The sequence below is a fragment of the Cetorhinus maximus genome, chromosome 26 (assembly GCF_964194155.1).
Source record: "Cetorhinus maximus chromosome 26, sCetMax3.hap1.1, whole genome shotgun sequence".
Classification (NCBI taxonomy): Eukaryota; Metazoa; Chordata; class Chondrichthyes; order Lamniformes; family Cetorhinidae; genus Cetorhinus; species Cetorhinus maximus.
The window spans coordinates 8,435,276-8,454,151 of record NC_135904.1 but is presented as its reverse complement, the minus strand read 5'-3'; the positions used below and the strand labels follow the sequence as shown (position 1 = coordinate 8,454,151).

General features: G+C 44.3%; 1 protein-coding gene across 1 annotated transcript in view; it reads left to right on the top strand.

The window, feature by feature from the left end:
* The window catches only part of coro2ba (coronin, actin binding protein, 2Ba), a 169,390-nt gene that overhangs the window by 23,538 nt on the left and 126,976 nt on the right, over positions 1-18,876 (top strand). The gene's annotated exons all lie outside the window — the stretch shown is intronic.

Below are 18,876 nucleotides of genomic sequence, written 5' to 3'. Positions count from 1 at the left end.
TTCCTTTCTCACTCATGCGTTTATCTTTCATCCATTTAAAAGCAATTTATATCACACGGTTCATGAACCCAGGACATCCCAAAGTGCTTCACCGCCAATGAAGAACTTTTTGAAATGTAGTCACTGTTGTGATGTAGGAAAACATGGTAGTCGATCTGTGCACAGCAAGATCCCATAAACAGCAATGTGCTAAAAATGAGATGCCAAAGCTGGGTGAACTTTCAGCTAATTCCTTCCACTCACCCAGCATTCCAGGGTGGAATTAATTTTAGGCAACATCAAGCATTCAAGGATTAAGAAGAATAATTCTTTTAGTTACGTTTTTTTATTCATCCACAGGACGTGGGCATCGCTGGCTAAGCCAGAATTTATTGCCCATCTCTAGTTGCCCTTGAGAAGGCGGCGGTGAGCTACTTTCTTGAACTACTGCTGTCCATGTGGTGCAGGTACACCCACAGTGCTATTAGGGATTTTGACCCAGTGACAGTGAAGGAACAGCGATATGTTTCCAAGTCAGTATGGTGAGTGACTTGGAGGGGAACTTGCAGGTGGTGGTGCTCCCATGCATCTGCTGCCCTAGTCCTTCTAGTTGGTAGAGGTTACAGGTTTGGAAGGTGCTGTTGAAGGAGAGTTGCTACAGTGCATCTTGTAGATGGTGCACACTGTTGCCATTGTGCATTGGTGGTGGAGGGCGTGAATGTTTGTGGATGGGGTGCCAATCAAGCGGGCTGCTTTGTCCTGGATGGTGTCGAGCTCCTTGAGTGTTTTTGGAGCTGCACTCATCCAGGCAAGTGGGGAGTATTCCATCACACTCCTGACTTGTGCCTTGTAGATGGTGGACAGGCTTTGGGAAGTCAGAAGGTGAGTTACTCACCTCAGGATTCCTAGTCTCTGACCCGCTCTTTTAGGCACAGTATTTATATGGCTAGTCCAGTTCAGTTTCTGGTCAATGGTAACCTCCAGGTTGTTGATGTTATTATAAATTAATTATTTTTGATATTATTATAGAGTGATTATTATAAATTCTGCAGTGATGATTTGGATCCCAACCGCTTTTCCCAGTTGTTATGTCAGTGCCTACTCTGTTTCACACACACTGATGAGGAAGTGGTGGATCGGGGGCGGGTGAATTAGGCAGAAGCAGTGGCTGATCAAGTTCACATGTGAAATTCAGTATGTGTGAGACAGTGGCTGCAGCATGGAATATTTCCAGATGTGCATCACAGCTGTATATAGATTGCAGCTCCAGCATATTAACTACATTACAATGCACAGGATGTGGTTTTAGAAAAGGGAGGTGGAACAGCTTGCCAGACAAATCACATCAGTAATGCCATTACACCTCTTCAGATATCCGAGGTGAAAATCAGTTTTGATTTTGTTCCTTGACAGCTCTCGTGAGTCCAAGTTCAGTTTAAATCAGTCAGTCCCAGAGTGGTTGCTGTGTAAACAGCTGGAGCTTTCACACATCACTCATTATTCAGGCTGTGCAGGAAAGCAAAAGCCGAAAACTTTTGGAGGAAGAGCTGGGGAGTTCTTCCGCTTGTCCTGTGCCAACATTTATCCCTCAATCAATGTCAGTAAAAAACACCATTCACTCATTGCTGTTTGTGGGAGCTCACCGTGCTCGAATTAGCTGTCGTATTTCCTACGTTACAACAGTGACTACACTTCAAATCAAAAACCAGCCCACTGGCCGTAAGGCACTTTGGGACATCCTGAGGTCATGAAAGGTGCTATACAAATGCAAGCCTTTCATCTTTTTTCAACACCGACACCTGTGAATCAGTAGGATGTTGGTCCAGAGCCCACTGCTAACTTTGAACACAGAATCTAATCTGACACCCCAGTGCAGTGCTCAGAACTTCAATTTCCTAAATGACGCTTTCCACACTCTGTGACATTGTACCATGTGGCTGGAGGACAATCATTTATTGATCCTGTGTCCAACACACTTCATTTACAAGATACTGGGACAGCGTAGCATTCAACTCGATGCTGATGAGGAGACCGACACCCCCACGTCTAGGAATAATGCCAATCTGGGGGCGTTTTGTTCAACCCTGTATTTAGATTTGTGGCCCTCCAGTGATTAAGGTTCTGGAGCAAAGTAGCCAGGCCTTCAACCGCAGTGGATTTGACTACAGTGAGGCAGGACACGGAGTAAGGACAAAGTGAGAATGTCTATCAATGGAATGCGTTAATGGGTGTCCATGCAGCTGGGGCAGGGGATCGCTCCACATCCTGAGGGCAGTAAACGAATCATGGAGAGAAGCAACAGAAACGACACGGTCAGATTCTTCAAATCTGGGCCTAGTTTTGTGTCTGACAGCCACTGACACCAGCTGTCAGTACAATCAGCTTAATTGACATGACAGCAAACAGCAACGGGCAGTTCATTACTGAGATGTTGTGCTGTGATATACAACGTATTGCAATAGCTGTGACTGGGAGAGACGTGGGTCAGCTCCAAACTGAAGCTCAGGTACAGGCAAAGGCTTAAGAAAGTCAGGACCTGGATGGAGTAAGCTTTCCGCCTTTGCCGTCTTATCGCCTGCTGTGAGCGCAGAATTTTAAAAATTCATTCACAGGATGTGGGCGCCCCTGCCTAGGCTGCCATTTGTTGCCCATCCCTAATTGCCCTCAGGTGGTGGTGAGCTGCCTTCTTGAACTGCACTGCAGAAACTCACCAAGGCTCCTTAGGCAGCACCTTCCAAACCCATGACCACTAACATCTAGAAGGACAGGGCAACAGATAGATGGGAACACCACCACCTGGAAGCTCCTCTCCAAGTCACTCACCATCCTGACTTGGAAATATATCACCGTTCCTTCATTGTCACTGGGTCAAAATCCTGGAACTCCCTCCCTAACAGCACCGTGGGTGTACTTACACCACATGGACTGCAGCGGTTCAAGAAGGCAGCTCACCACCACCTTCTCAATGGCAATTAGGGATGGGCAATAAATGTTGGCCTGGACAATGACGTCCACATCCGTAAATGAATTTAAGAGAATAATTTATTTATGATGTCCAGTTTTAGTCTCCTCCATAAGTGGAAGCACCTTCTCGAAGTCTACCCTATCACATCCTTTCATGAGCTTAAAGACTTCTACCAGGCCACCCTCAGCCTTCTCTTTTCTAGAGAAAAGAGCCCCAGCCTTTTGTTTGCAGGATAGGACACCACAGGCGTTCAAACATTGGATGCAACCAAAGAGACAGAGTCAAGCGTAGCTGCGGGGTGAAAGAACAGCTGCTAATTGGCCGTCAGCATCAATGAGCAATATTGGATTGGCAGCCGTGATCTATTCTGAAGCAAAGCAGTCCCTGTCTTTAGGGATTGTAACAAACCTCATTAAAACAGGCCAGTGAGAAACAAACAAGGCTAATGGTGAATTAATTATACTTCAATTTGATTTCTCTTTTCTCCCCTGCCTCTTGTCTTCTCTTTCTCTCTCAGTGAGTTCACTCCTTGCCTGGGCAGCATTGCATAGGTGTCGGTTGCCCTGCAGGGCTCAACACAATGGTATTCAAATTGGATGCTAGACTGTGAGGGTTACTGGGCCATTCTACTACATAGGCTTCATACCTCAGCCAGTCTTTCCCCTGACAAAAACCCAGGTACCTAGACAAACTACGGAATGTACTGTGTGTTTTTTTGGACCATAAAATTATGCTGCCTGTGTCCTAATGACCACCAAGTCTTGTTCAGCTGTCCCCTCAATGTTCACCAATCTAACATTGGCTCCCGGACCAGCAATGCCTCAATTTTAAAATTCTCTTCCTTGTTTTCAAAGCTCTCCATGGCCTTGCCCCCTCCCCATCTCTGTAGCTCTCCTCCAGCCCTACAATGCTCCTCGATCTCTGTTCTCTAATTCTGGCCTTTTGCACATCCCCAAAATTTGTATCACTCCGGCACTAGTGGCCATGCCTTCAGCTGCCTAGGCCCTAAGCTTTGGAACTCCATTTCTAAACCTCTCCATCTCTCTTTTCTCCTTGAAGACACTCCTTAAACCCTACCTCTTTGACCAAGATTTTGGTCGTCTGCCCTAATTACATCACCTTAGGTGGCTCGGTATTGAATTTTATTCGCTAATGCTCCTTTAAAGTGCCTTGTGACATTTTATAATATGAAAGATCCCACATAAAGACAACTTGTTGTTGCAGTTACAGTTAAGCTGCACTCAGGAGCTTCTGCAGGTCCACCTTCTCAACTTCCTTCTTAGTGTGAAATGGTTGAATTGTGCTCTTCCATTGAGAGAGTTAATGGATAGCCCAGGGCTGCAGACATGTGCTGTCAGACCACAGGAGTCGTCGGAACCCTAAACAATGATGCATTTGATTGTTAGGGAATGTCGCTGGGAGGAAGTAGGAAATGGGAGTGTGTAACTGAAGCTGAGATTGCTCAATGAGTGTCACTTATGTTTTGGATTTATGTCGGCTGGGACTGGGGGGGATGGTGGGGGAGGACAGATAAGAAAATGCCAAAGATCTTTCTGTCCCTTGGCAGGAAATGGCTGTTTGTTGTACCACCCTTTCTTTGGAGCTCTTTGTTGTGTCTATTGTCAGAGTTAATAATGGAAATGAAATTGGCCCAAGCCTCTCAGAAACTGAGCAGTTTTTAAAGTCGGCCGTTTTACTCAATGAGTTACCCGTCTTCACTTTGTTTCTCGAAGATTTTCCACGTTCCACTTTGAGTTGGTTGGAATTGGTGATGTTTGCGATGTCGACTTGGAGGGGATCAAGCTCAGAAACTGGCTTTGGGTCACGTTTATTCTAAATATGTCGTGACAGGCTCCACTTGGCCCCAGCTTGGGCCACTGCGTATAAAGGATTTTTGAGGGGAGTGAATTACCCCCATGCTGTCTCTGGTCTCTGTTGCGGGGCCACGGTAGCAGCACTTGTAAGCGATCGAACCCCTTGTCTCAGGCTGTCCAGGGTGGGGGGCAGCGGAGGGGAGGATAGCGGCTGCAGCAAAGGGGAGGAGGGAAGGAGAGGAGGAGCTGGTTGGAGAGGTGGGGGAGGGGAAACGCCAAAGGCAAGCATGAGCTTTAAGGGTTGACCACCTCAATGACGGAGTAAACACTGCACTGCTCGATCCATGCCTGCTGCAGTGCTGTGTTGACAGGACACAGCTAACGTCACTCTTTAGCGCTGCTGCACTTCCCTGCAAGGCACCCAGACAGGTAAAAGGAAGGAAAAAGGACAAAAATATCCCTTGTCCATCAGCCAACAAAGCTGCAATGTTTTCTGTTTAGTTCCTGTGTAATACCGAGCTACATTAAACGTGCATTATCCGTGTTGTTAGGCCTCTCACAGATCTGTGTTAAATTCTAATTACAATGAAGTGTGTTGTCCCCATTGAATGGAATATAATTATACAAAGAATGAGCAGCATTCAGGAATCTGTGCCTGCGTTGCTAGGAGGTTCAGAGGAATGTCCCAGACTCACTCTCTGACTGATTTTTTTTAATAAACGTGTTACAATTTTTGCCACACAGTAATCCAGTCAAATAGAGAGACATTGAGCAGAGAGTAGAACCTGGCTTGGCTGAACTTCCTCTGCGTGATGAGTGTAGAACTTGCAACATGGAAAAGCCATTGGGCTCAATGTAGCCTGTGTTGGTGTTAATCCTCTGTACGAACAGCAGTCATAATCCCAGCTGCTTGCTCTGTCTCCGTACTCCCCTTGCCTTCAGCCACCTGTACACCCCAATCTCAAATGTTAACATGGGCCTGAATTTTGCGCTCGTTGGGCGCGTGCGATCAGCGGGCCCGAGAGCAGGCGGGAAACCATCCTCCGACCACAGTCGGCCTTCGACCGCGATTTCACGCTGACTGGCCAATTAACGCCAGCCGGCATGAAACGTGCGCTGAGAAAGGCTCAGCGCTGCCGTTGTGGGCGGGAAGAAGGCGGGCGTTGATGGCTGGTGAGCGCTTCCACTGAGCTCCCTGGAGGCGGACAGCTGCCTCAGGGAGCTGCAGACCTCCACAGAATAAAAGAAAACATAAAAATGCTGCAGAAAATGTCAGTGCAGCACAATCAAGGGAGGGAGAGGAAGGTGTGAGGGCGGATGCACAGGAGTAGGGCCGGACACGGTTGAGGGCCCTGTCAACCACCGTGGGTGGAAAACTTCGATTAAGGAAGAAGGAAGACATGTCAGAGGAACTGTTTTTGAAAGTGGCATCATCAGAACAGATGCGACGGAGGCGAAGGGACTGAGAGAATGGGATGGAGTCCTTACAGGAAGCGGGGTGTGAGGAGCTGTAGTCGAGGTAGCTGTGGGAGTCGGTAGGCCTGTAATGGATATTGGTGGACAGTCTATCACCAGAAATTGAGACAGAGGTCAAGGAAGGGAAGGGAAGTGTCAGAGATGGACCATGTGAAAATGATGGAGGGGTGGAAATTGGAAGCAAAATTAATAAATTTTTCCAGGTCCAGACGAGAGCATGAAGCAGCACCAAAGTAATCATCGATGTACCAGAGAAAGAGTTGTGGGAGGGGGCCGGAGTAGGACTGGAACAAGGAATGTTCCACATACCCCATAAAGAGACAGGCATAACTGAGGCCCATGCAGGTACCCATAGCCACACCTTTTATTTGGAGGAAGTGAGACGAGTTTAAGGAGAAATTGTTCGGTGACAGAACAAGTTCAGCCAGACGGAGGAGGGTAGTGGTGGATGGGCATCCGCATCCACAGCATCTGCAGTATTTTGCTTTTATCTTCATTGAAGAAGTTTATCTCTTTGTGGGTTTGCTGCCTTTAACAAGGGAGAAGGGAATAGATTGTTACGATGATATATTTAGATGAGAAAATATGAGGGGAGCATAAATGCTGGCATGGACTAGTTGAGGCAAATGGCTGTTCCTGCACTGTGTTTCCAATGTAATCCTAAGTAAAAACTCCTTTAAGGCTGAAAGGCCTAAGTTTCCCTTTCTCAAATAACTCCGCAAAATGCATTTGCCCCCCCGCCCCCGATTGCTACAAATTAGCAATAAACATAAACAACACATCAACATGCTGGTACCATGGCTCAGTCTAATTGGATCTAGTTTACCCTGGTGATTCATCACACCAATCCCAGTTGTACCAAAGGAAGACAAAACCAAGCTGCTGGGTGTGTAGCATCATTGGTGGATGCCAGAGAGCAAAGTGAACACCGATACACACACAGATATAAACCAAGATATCCACAAGTCTTGACATTCTGAAGACGGGTAATTGAAGGGATGATTTTTTTCTTGTTTCTAATGAAAGATTTGGGATGAACATTTCTTTCTCTTCCAACGCTTTGAAAAGGAGGTCAAGCAATATCGCAAAATAAATAGCATGACGCAGATAAATTCACTGGAGGCCGGATGATAAGATGTTTTCAAAGTGAGGGGACATAGAAGGCTTACTGAGCTGGAAAGCACCTGGACTGGGTAAATAATGCAAGAAAGCTCTCATTGCTGCTAAAGAACATAAAGAACCCATTAATGCTGAGGTGCATCATTGATCTAACATAACAGTTTTTCTGGAAGGAAATGGTGCCTCAGAAAACGACAATGTAGCTGAAAATATAATCATGAAGGAAAATCTCCAGGCCATTAAATAGACAATAGGTGAACAGGCTAGTTTGTGAGTGCTGATGGGTAGAGAGTCGGGTCTTTTGTGTTTTGCTCTACTCTGCCCTTTTTTTAGTGGTGGGATTAATCATTGAAAAACACCCACAAAATCATTATATCGTCTTTACTGCAGGGAAGGTTAAGGGGTAATTTGATAGAAGTGTTCAAAATGTCAGAACATCTCCTCACAAATTTGATTTCAGATCCTTTCATCGGAGATCTGTAGCTCACCACTATGTCCCCAGCTCTTGCAACAGTGCACCCTCTGACTGCCCATGAACAAACATTTATATGTATGGGTTGAGGGTGACAATCACATTTTAAAATATTTTTAAAAAGGCAATAATTTAACAGTTAACCTGGGAATTGAATAGCTGCTGTATGGAAAGGATCTTGTTATAATCTGTTTGCTTTTGATCTGGGGTTGGCCATTCATATTTACTGTCCAATTAATAAACTTCCCTCACCAACAGAATTAAAATCAAAGTGACCTTGGACATATGCTTACATTCAGTTATTAGGCATTGTGGCCTTAGGTCATTTCAGTTTTAAAATTGAGCCTTACATTGTACAATAGATGGTATAAATCTGCTCTCAGTGTAAACAGTGCATCATCTAACATTCCACAAACAATGTCGCATACAATTCAAACCAAAAAAAAACCCCCAAAAACTCCGGCCATTTGAACCCCTTTTATTAAAAATCTACGGATTTACCCCAACCTTCTCTCTAACTCTTGCTGTAAGATCTCGTGGAAAACGTAGACTATTTTGATGTTGTAATCACCCCAGGATTGATAAAACTTCCTGAAACAAATTACCTCTTGTTGTTGAATGAGATTAGGATGGATTTGGACAGTTGGAGGTCATTACTAGTCTCGCTCTGGGGAAGACTTAAAGTAATTAAAAGGAATGTAATAGTCACTAGGGAAGGATAATACCAACCTGCATGTGGCAAAACATTTAATATTATGTTGAAAGACTTATTTTGCTAGATAAATCCCCACAGATTAAAAGAATCTCGGAATCTTATAGTTTGGAGGGAGACCAGTCAGCCCATCATGCCTGTGGCAGCTCTTGGAAAGAGCTTCTACCCATCGTTAACTATCAGATCCTTATTGGATGACATGTCACATAAAGATACCGATCGCCAAGCTGGGTTACTTATTCCCATTTGCAGGGTTATTGAAGGTTACTGCAAGTTACCAATGCTCCACAGCTTTGATCCTCTTGTTCTTCTTGATGGAAAAGGTCACAGGGGAGGTAGGTGCCATCAGAGTAACCTTGGTGAGCAGATTGTACATATTGTAGCTGCGGTGTACCAGTGGGAGTGGATATTGAGTCAAGTGCCAGAGCCACAAACCCAGCAAACTGCTGTTCTGGGCAGTGTTGAGCTCCTTGCGTTTCTATCTTTATTCTGGGTCAAGTCGCTATTTTAGCAGCTACGTTCTACTTGTTAATTGATACAACTTCAACCAGAACCCAAAGATGTTTTACCAATACATTAATGCTAAAAGGTTAGTTAAGGAAAAAGTGGGACCTATCAGAGATGAAGATGGAAACTTGTGTGTAGATGCAGAGACTGTGGGAAGGGTTTTGAATGAATATTTTGTCTCCCTGTTTACAAAGGAAAGGGAGGATGTCGATATAGTAGTCCAGGAGGAACACTGCGAGATATTGGACGGGATAGTCATAAAGAGAGAGGAAGTACTCAAAGGGTTGAAATCCTTGAAAGTTGATAAGTCACCAGGGCCAGATGGATTGTTTCTGAGGCTGCTGAAGGAAGTCAGGGAGGAGATAGCAGATGCTCTGAGGATGATTTTCCAATCTTCACTAGATACAGGGGAGGTACCGGAGGACTGGAGAAATGCAAAAGTAGTTCCATTGTTTAGGAAGGGATCAAAGGAAATGCCAAACAATTATAGGCCAGTTAGTCTTACATCAGTAGTGAGCAAATTATTAGAATCAATCCTGAGAGATAGGATTAACTGTCATGTGGAAAGGCATGAACTAGTCAGGGATGGTCAGCATGGATTTGTTAAAGGAAGGTCTTGCCTCACAAATTTGATTGAATTCTTTGAGGAAGTGACAAGAAGGGTTGATGAAGGTAGTGCAGTGGATGTTGTGTACATGGATTTTAGCAAGGCATTTGACAAGGTCCCACATGGCAGATTGGTCAGGAAAGTAAAAGCCCATGGGGTTCAGGGTAATGTGGCAAACTGGATAAAAGGTTGGCTTTGTAACAGGAAACAAAGGGTAATGGTCAATGGATGCCCTTGTGAATGGAAAGTTGTCTCAAGTGGTGTTCCACAGGGCTCAGTGTTGGGACCCTTGCTGTTTGTGTTATATATTAACGATTTGGATGTGAACATGGGAGGCACGATTGGGAAATTTGCAGATGACACGAAGATTGGCCGAGTAGTAGATAATGTAGAGGATAGCCATAATCTCCAAAACAATATAGATGAGTTGGTGGAGTGGGTGGTAAAGTGGCAGATGGATTTTAACATAGAGAAGTGTGAGGTCATACATTTAGGGAGGTCAAACAGTTAAAGGGATTACAAAATAAATGGGAATATACGAAGAGGGGTAGATGAAGTGATAGATCTTAGGTACAAGTACACAGGCCCCTGAAGGCAGCAGTTCAAGTAGACAAGGTTGTAAAGAAGGCAAATGGAATGCTCTCCTTCATTGGCAGAGGTATAGAATATAAAAGTAAGGATATAATGTTGGAATTGTATAAAACACTGGTGAGGCCACAACTGGAGTATTGTGTGCAGTTCTGGTCACCACATTACAGGAAGGATGTAATAGCTCTGGAGAGAGTGCAGAGGAGGTTTACAAGAATGTTGCCAGGATTAGAAAAGTGTAGCTATGAGGAGAGATTGGATAGGTTGGGGTTATTTTCCTTAGAACAAAGAAGGCTGAGAGGTGACTTGACTGAGGTGTACAAAATTATGAGGGGAATAGATAGAGTAGACAGCATAAAATTGTTTCCCTTGATGGACAATTCTAGAACCAGGGGACATAGATTCAAGATAAGTGGCAGAAGGTGTAGGGGGGACATGAGGAAGAACTTTTTAACGCAGAGGGTAATGGGTGTCTGGAATTCGCTGCCCAAGTTGGTGGTGGAGGCAGAAACTTTAAACTCTTTTAAAAAGTACCTGGATCTGCACCTAAAGTGCTGTAAGCTGCAGGGCTATGGGCTGGGTGCAGGAAGGTGGGATTAGAAAGGGCACCTGGGTGTCCTCAGGCTGGCATGGACAAGATGGGCTGAATGGCCTCCTTCTGTGCTGTAACTTTTCTATGGTTTCTATGGTTTCTAACCTTACTAAGTGAATCATCACCTCTGCAACAGATGACATACAAACATATGAATTAGAAACAGGAGTAGACCATTCGACTCCCTAAGACTACTCAGCTGCTATTTGATAAGATCATGGCTGATCTGATTGTGGCCTCAGCTCTACTTTCCTGCCTACCCCTTGTACCCATTGACTCCCTTGTCTATCAAGAATCTATCTCACTCAGCCTTAAATATATTCAATGACCCTGCCTCCACTGCTCTCTAGGGAAGAGAATTCCACAGGCTAACAAACATCTGAGAGAGAAAAATTCACAGGTTCACAGGATCTTTACAGTGCAGAAGCAGGCCATTCAGCCCATAGAGTCTTCACTGGCTCTCTAAAAGAGCATTCTACCTCATCCCACTCCCCTACCTTATTTCTGTAACCTTGCACATTCTTTCCTTTCAGATAGCAATCCAATTCCCTTTTCAATACCTCGATCGAACCTGCCTCCACCACCCTCTCAGGAAGTTCGTTCTAGACTCCAACCACTCTCTGGGTGAAAATAAATTTCCTCACATCACATTTACTCATTTTGCCAATTATCTTGAACCTCTAGTTCATGATGTTCTCTTGAGTGGGAACAGTTTCTGACTATTTACCCTGTCCATACCCCTCTGGATCTTGATACCTCTGTCAAGTCTCCTCTCAGCCTTCTTTTCTCCAAGGAAAACAGCCCCAACCTCTCTAATCTATCCTCATAGCTACAGTTCTTTATCACTGCAATCATTCTTGTGAATCGCCTCTGTACCCTCTCCAATGCCTTCACATCCTTCCTCAAGTATGGTGCCCAGAACTGGATGCATTATTCTAGATGAGGCCTAACTAGTGTCTTATACAAGTTCAACATGACCTCCTTACTCTTTTACTCAATGCCCCTATTAATAAAGCCTAAGATACTATATGTTTTATTACCTGCCCTCTCAACCTGCCCTACCATCTTCAACGGCATATGTACATATACACTGAGGTCCCTCTGTTCCTGCACATCCTTTAGAATTTCTCCCTTTATTTTATATCTCTCCATATTCTTCCTGCCAAAATGAATTTCACATTTCACTGCATTGAACTTCATCTGCCACTTGTGTGCCCAATCCACTAACATGTCTATGTCCTTCTGAAGTTCAAGACTATCCTCATCACAGTTGACAACGTTTCCAACCTTTGTATCATTTGAAAATTTTGAAATCATGCCCTGAACATCACAGTCTAGGTCATTGATATATATCAGGAAGAGCGAGGACCCCTACACTGACCCCTGGGCAACTCCACTGCAAACTTTTCTTCCCATCTCCATCTTAAATGGGGGACCCCTTATTTTTAAAATGTACCCCCTCTTTTTAGTCTCTCCCATAAGAGGAGACATCCTGTCAGCATCCACCCTGTCAAATCCTCTCTAATGGACACAATTACAGTTACCCCACAAACAGCGGCCATGTTCATTCCAGCATGATCTGCCCACTATACGGGGCTGATGGTAAAACTATCTGAATGTAGTTCCACTTTGACTGCCTCTTGAGATTGTTAACAGTGCAAAAAGCTGACTGAAGCTGCTTGGAGTCCTAACTTTATCTGAAACTAGTGAAGGTTTGAAATCAGTGAGTACTGAACCCCACAAAATAGTTTATAATGCCTTTGAAATTGATGACTATGGTGATGTAAGTGTCATTTGCCCAATAGAAGGGGCAGGACATGCTAAATGGTTTTGGGTTACATTTACCAGGAGCACCATGTTTAAATGCCGTCAAGAATGAGAAATCTGAACTCTGATTCTAATAGCTGTCATCAGAATTTATCAAAAAACAGCTATCTAGAGATTTGGCAGAAAGAATAGAGAAACTGAATATTATTTAAATGGAGAAAGATAGCAGAAGGCTGCAGCACAGAGGGAATTGGGGGTCCTTGTGCATGAATCCCAAAAAGCTAGTATACAAGTTCAGCAGGTAATAAGGAAGGCAACTTCATGGAAAATTATGAAAAAACTGAAAAGAAAGGAGAGCCCAGGAGAGGCTATTAAAGTCTCCAGAACACAAAATAGGACAGAGTGTTTGGAAAGGGCTAGGAATCTAACTTCAAGCACATCAGATAAAGGGAAGACAATGAGAAAGGGGACGGGAAATACAGGACTGAAGGTGTTGTATCTGAATGCACGCAGTATACGAAATAAGGTAAATGAGCTTGTGACACAGATTGAAATTGGCAGGTATTGGCATCACGGAGACATGGCTGCAAGGGGATCAGGACTGGGAGCTAAATATCCAAGGATATACATCCTATTGAAAAGATAGGCAGGTTGGCAGAGGGGGTGGAGTTGCTTTGTTAATAAGAAATGAAATTAAATCGATAGCAAGAAATAATGTAGGGTCAGATGATGTAGAATCTGTGTGGGTAGAGTTGAGGAACCGCAAAGTTAAAAAAACCATAATGGGAGTTATGTACAGGCCTCCGAACAGTAGTCAGGATGTGGGGCACAAGATACACCAGGAGATAGAAAGGCGTGTAAGAAAGGCAAGGCTACAGTGATCATGGGGGATTTCAATATGCAGGTAGACTGGGAAAATCAGGTTGGTAGTGGATCCCAAGAAAAGGAATTTGTGGAATGTCTACGAGATGGCTTTTTGGAGCAGCTTGTGGTGGAGCCCACTAGGGAACAGGCAATTCTAGATTTAGTGATGTGTAATGAGGCAGATTTGATAAGGGAGCTTAAGGTGAAGGAACCCTTAGGAGGAAGTGACCATACTATGATAGAATTTACCCTGCAATTTGAGAGGAAAAAGTTGGAATCAGATGTAACGGTATTACAGTTGAATAAAGGCAACTACAGAGGCATGAGGGAGGAGCTGGCCAGAATCGACTGGGAGATGAGTCTAGCAGGAAAGACAGTGGAACAGCAATGGCAGGAGTTTCTGGGAATAATTTGGGAGACACAGCAAAAATTCATCCCTAGGAAGAAGAAGCATACTAAAGGGAGGACGAGGCAACCATGGCTGACAAGGGAAGTCAGGGTCAGCATAAAAGCTAAAGAGAAAGCATACAATGCGGCGAAGAGCAGTGGGAAACCAGGGGATTGGGAAGCCTACAAAGACCAACAGAGGACAACTAAAAAAGAAATAAGGAGGGAGAAGATTAAATTTGAGGGTAAACTAGCCAGTAATATAAAAGAAGATTGCAAGAGATTTTTTAGATATATAAAGGGTAAGAGAGAGGCAAAAGTGGAGATTGGGCCACTGGAAAATGATGCTGGAGAAGTAGTAGTGGGGAACAAAGAAATGGCGGAGGAACTGAATAGGTACTTTGCGTCAGTCTTCACGGTGGAAGACACGAGTAACATCCCCAAAGTTCAAGAGAGTCAGGGGCCAGAGGTGAGTATGGTGGCCATTACCAAGGAGAAGGTGCTAGGAAAACTGAAAGGTCTGAAGGTGAATAAATCACCTGGACCAGATGGATTACACCCCAGAGTTCTGAAGGAGATAGCTGAAGAGCTAGTGGAGGCGTTAGTGGTGATCTTTCAGGAATCACTCAAGTCAGGGAGGGTCCCAGAGGACTGGAAAATCGCTAATGTAACCCCCCTGTTTAAGAAGGGAGTGATGCAAAAGATGGGAAATTACAGGCCGATTAGCCTGACCTCGGTCGTTGGTAAGATTTTAGAGTCCATTATTAAGGATGAGATTTCAGAATACTTGGAAGTGCATGGTAAAGTAGGGCAAAGTCAGCATGGTTTCATCAAGGGGAGGTCATGCCTGACAAATCTGTTAGAATTCTTTGAGGAGGTAACGAATAGGTTAGACAAAGGAGAGCCAATGGATGTTATCTACTTGGACTTCCAGAAGGCCTTTGACAAGATGCTGCACAGGAGGCTGCTCAGTAAGATAAGAGCCCATGGTATTAGAGGCAAGGTACTAGCCTGGACAGAAGATTGGCTGTCTGGCAGGAGGCAGAGAGTGTGGATAAGGGGGTCCTTCTCAGGATGGCTGCTGGTGACTAGTGGAGTTCTGCAGGGGTCAGTGTTGGGACCACAACTTCTCACTTTATACATTAATGATCTAGATGAAGGAACTGCGGGCATTCTGGCTAAGTTTGCAGATGATACAAAGATGGGTGGAGGGGCAGGTAGTATTGAGGAGGCGGGGAGGCTGCAGAAAGATTTGGACAGGTTAGGAGAATGGGCAAAGAAGTGGCAGATGGAATACAACATTAGGAAGTGTGAGGTCATGCACTTTAGTAGGAAGAATAGAGGCATAGACTATTTTCTAAATGGGGAGAGAATTCAGAAATCTGGAGTGTAAAGGGACTTGAGAGTCCTAGACCAGGGTTCTCTTAAGGTTAACTTGCAGGTTGAGTCAGTAGTTAGGAAGGCAAATGCAATGTTGGCATTTATTTTGAGAGGACTAGAATATAAAAGCAGGGATGTGCTGCTGAGGCTTTATAAGGCTCTGGTCAGACCACATTTAGAATATTGTGAGCAATTTTGGGCCCCGTATCTCAGGAAGGATGTGCTGGCCCTGGAGACGGTCCAGAGGGGGTTCACGAGAATGATCCCAGGAATCCCAGGAATCCCAGGCTTAACATATGAGGAACATTTGAGGACTCTGGGTCTATACTCGATGGAGTTTAGAAGGATGAGGGGGGATCTGATTGAAACTTACAGAATACTGAAAGGCCTGGATAGAGTGGACATGAGGAAGATGTTTCCATGAGTAGGAGAGACTAGGACCCGAGGGCACAGCCTCAGAGTAAAGGAAAGACCTTTTAGAACAGAGATGAGGAGAAACTTCTTTAGCCAGAGAGTGGTGAATCTATGGAATTCATTGCTACAGAAGGCTGTGGAGGCCAGGTCATTGAGTGTATTTAAGACTGAGATAGATAGGTTCTTGATTGGTAAGGGGATCAAAGGTTACGGGGAGAAGGCGGGAAAATGGGGTTGAGAAACTTATCAGCCATGATTGAATGGCAGAGCAGACTCGATGGGCCGAATGGCCTAATTTCTGCTCCTATCTCTTATGGTCTTATGGTCTTAAGGCAAATGGAATGCTGGCCTTAATTTCAAAGGGAATGAGGTATCAAAATAGGGAAGTCATGCTAAAACTATACAAGGCACTATTTAGACCACACATAGAATACTGTGAACAGTTTTGGTCCCCTTATCTAAGGAAAGATATACGCCATTGGAGGCAGTCCAGAGAAGGTTCACTAGGTTGATCCCGGGTATGCAGAGATTTTCTTATGAGGAGAGGTTGAGGACGTTGGACCTGTACTCATTGGAGTTTAGAAGAATGAGAGGCAACTTTACTGAAGCATAAGATTCATGGGGGGCTTGACAGGGTAGATGCTGAGAGGCTGTTTCCCCTTATGGGAGAGTCTAGAACCAGAAGGCATAATCTTAGAGTAAGTGTTCACCCATATAAGACAGAGATGAGGAGGAATTTCTTCTCTCAGAGGGTAGTGAATCTGTGGAATTCTCTACCACAGAGGGCTGTAGAGGCTGGGTCGTTAAGTATATTCAAGGCTGAGATAGTCAGATTTTTAATCAGTAAGGAATCAAGGCTTATGGGAAAAAGGCAGGAAAGTGGAGTTGAGGATTATCAGATCAGCCATGATCTCATTGAATGGCAGAGCAGACTCGATGGGCCGAATGGCCTACTTCTGCTCCTATGTCTTATGGTCTTATTATACAATGTTATCAGTGTTGGTAAGCACTCTCTGCTTTTTACTCCAGCCACAAGAACACAGAGCACTTTCCCAGAGAACTTGGTTCCGTTCATCGCACATTATGAGCTTGCCCTCTTCACACAATTAAGTGTCCCTGACATATGGCCCCCTAACAAAAGGATGTTCATTCAATTAACCTTCTACAAAGGTCACTGACAATTAACCCTTTGGGGCCTGAGTTTCCCTAATGCTCTGCAGAAAGTATCAAAACCCATTTACCACGGGGTTAAAATTGGGGCACTAGTGCCCAGTTTCATTTTCCGAAAATTACAAGTTCATATTCACTAAATGTGTAATTTGACCAACTTGCAAAATGGTCAGAACAGAATGTTACAACTGTGTTGTGATCATGATGAAATGTATATTGTATTGAAGTTACAAATTCATTTACAGAATGGGCTTCCTTCAGACAAAGGCATGTAAACTCCACCTACCCATTTTGGACTTCTTAAAAGCTTTGCCTAAAAAAATATCCCCTGAGTTTTGAGACAGCTACTCAGTTTTGAAATTTTCAATTGACTCCCAGCCTCAACAGCATTTTTTTTTTGAAGGGAAAGATTTGCAGATTTCCACTCCACTTTGTGAAGAAATGTTTCCTGGCGTCATCCGTGAACGGCCTAGCTCCAATTTTAAGGTTATGCCCCCTTGTTTGGGACTCTATCACCAGAGGAAATAATTTCTCTTTACTTACCTTATCAACTTCTTTTAATAATTTTACCTCAATTAGGTCATCCCTTAATCTTCTACCCTCAAGGGAATGCAATATCTAAATTGTTCTTTTAGCTTAACCTATTTAATCCCAGTATCATTCTGGTTACCTGAGGCTGTGCCTCCTCCAAAGTTAATAAAGCCTCTCTCATGGTTTGGTGCCCAGACCTCAATGGAGTGCTCTGAATGGAGTCTGGCCAACCAATTATACAACACACCTTTGGGCAAGGAAGACAGCATATGGGGACAAAGAGCATGGATTTTTAGCGTAGATGTCAGTGTATCACTGGCAGTGCTTTTACTGCACTCCATTTTATAAACAGGCACTATACCTTGCAAGATGTTTTACTGTGACACTGCCACCATTCCTTTAAATGCCACATGGTAATTGAAGGGCAGATCCACTTAAACTCACCTAAGTAAACTTTTCTCAGGCCCTCTGACCCGAAAGAAACCAAAACCATTTGTGTATTTCTCGCGGTGTTGGCTGTTCTCAATTATGACATAATCTCCATAAAACATGAAAAATATTTCACGCGGGTGATATCATCATGTGTGGCTTAAAGTATCAAAAGCATCTGCAGGGGCCCCATTATCAGAGAACGTGGGAAAGTGACATCAAGACCGTGACTAGTCGTCAATGTTAGGATGTGAACTTTGGAGTGGAAATACTAGACCAATCTGTGAAACGTATCCCCTTCCCTCCTCTACGAGTTGTCATTTCAGGAACTCATTTGATGTGAAATCTAGTTCTTCTTCCTGGGGGGTCCTGAATGCCAGCTCACTGCTCGATTCTAAGATTCTGGCTCTTCCTCCCCTCCCCTCTCCGTCCCTCCCTACCTACAATGCTTTTTGAAGTCCAAATTTGCCACCTAATTGATCCCGATTGTTCAATTACCTCCTCTTCTCCCAGCATAGCAATCGTGACACCACTTCAATAAGACTGGGAAGCACTTTGGCACGTCTGGAGACTAAGAAGGACGCTTCAGGAATGGACGTCCTTTCCTTTTCATAGGCATCAGGCTGCATTGTGGTCTTTGTGTCCTTTATTCATGTCTCTGAGTAAAAATGCACACGCTTAACCTCAATAAAGATGGATGATATTTTAAATACTGAACCTCTCCCAGTCTGTGGCGACATGTAGTCGATAGTACTAAAGTGCAGAAGGCGTGGGGCACACAGCTCTGGAAGACACAGTCCCAGCTGAGATGTTGAAAGAATGTTTCCCCAGAGAGTGACCCAGGGGGATGGACAGCAGGTCAGTTTTGGATATCAGATAGCTGGCGCTTCCAGAAGGCAGTAATTTAATCCAGGGTTCAGAGGGTATCCCAAATCATAGTGGTGATCACTGAGTGTTTTTATAAGTGGAATACAGGCAGAGGGAGCTCCAGATTGCAGACTTTGAGACACTGCGTGCAATGTGATGTTGGTTTAATATAATGACTGCTTTAATTGTATTTAGTTTTAGCTCTGTTTTATGAGTAGTGGCTGTCACTGCACAGT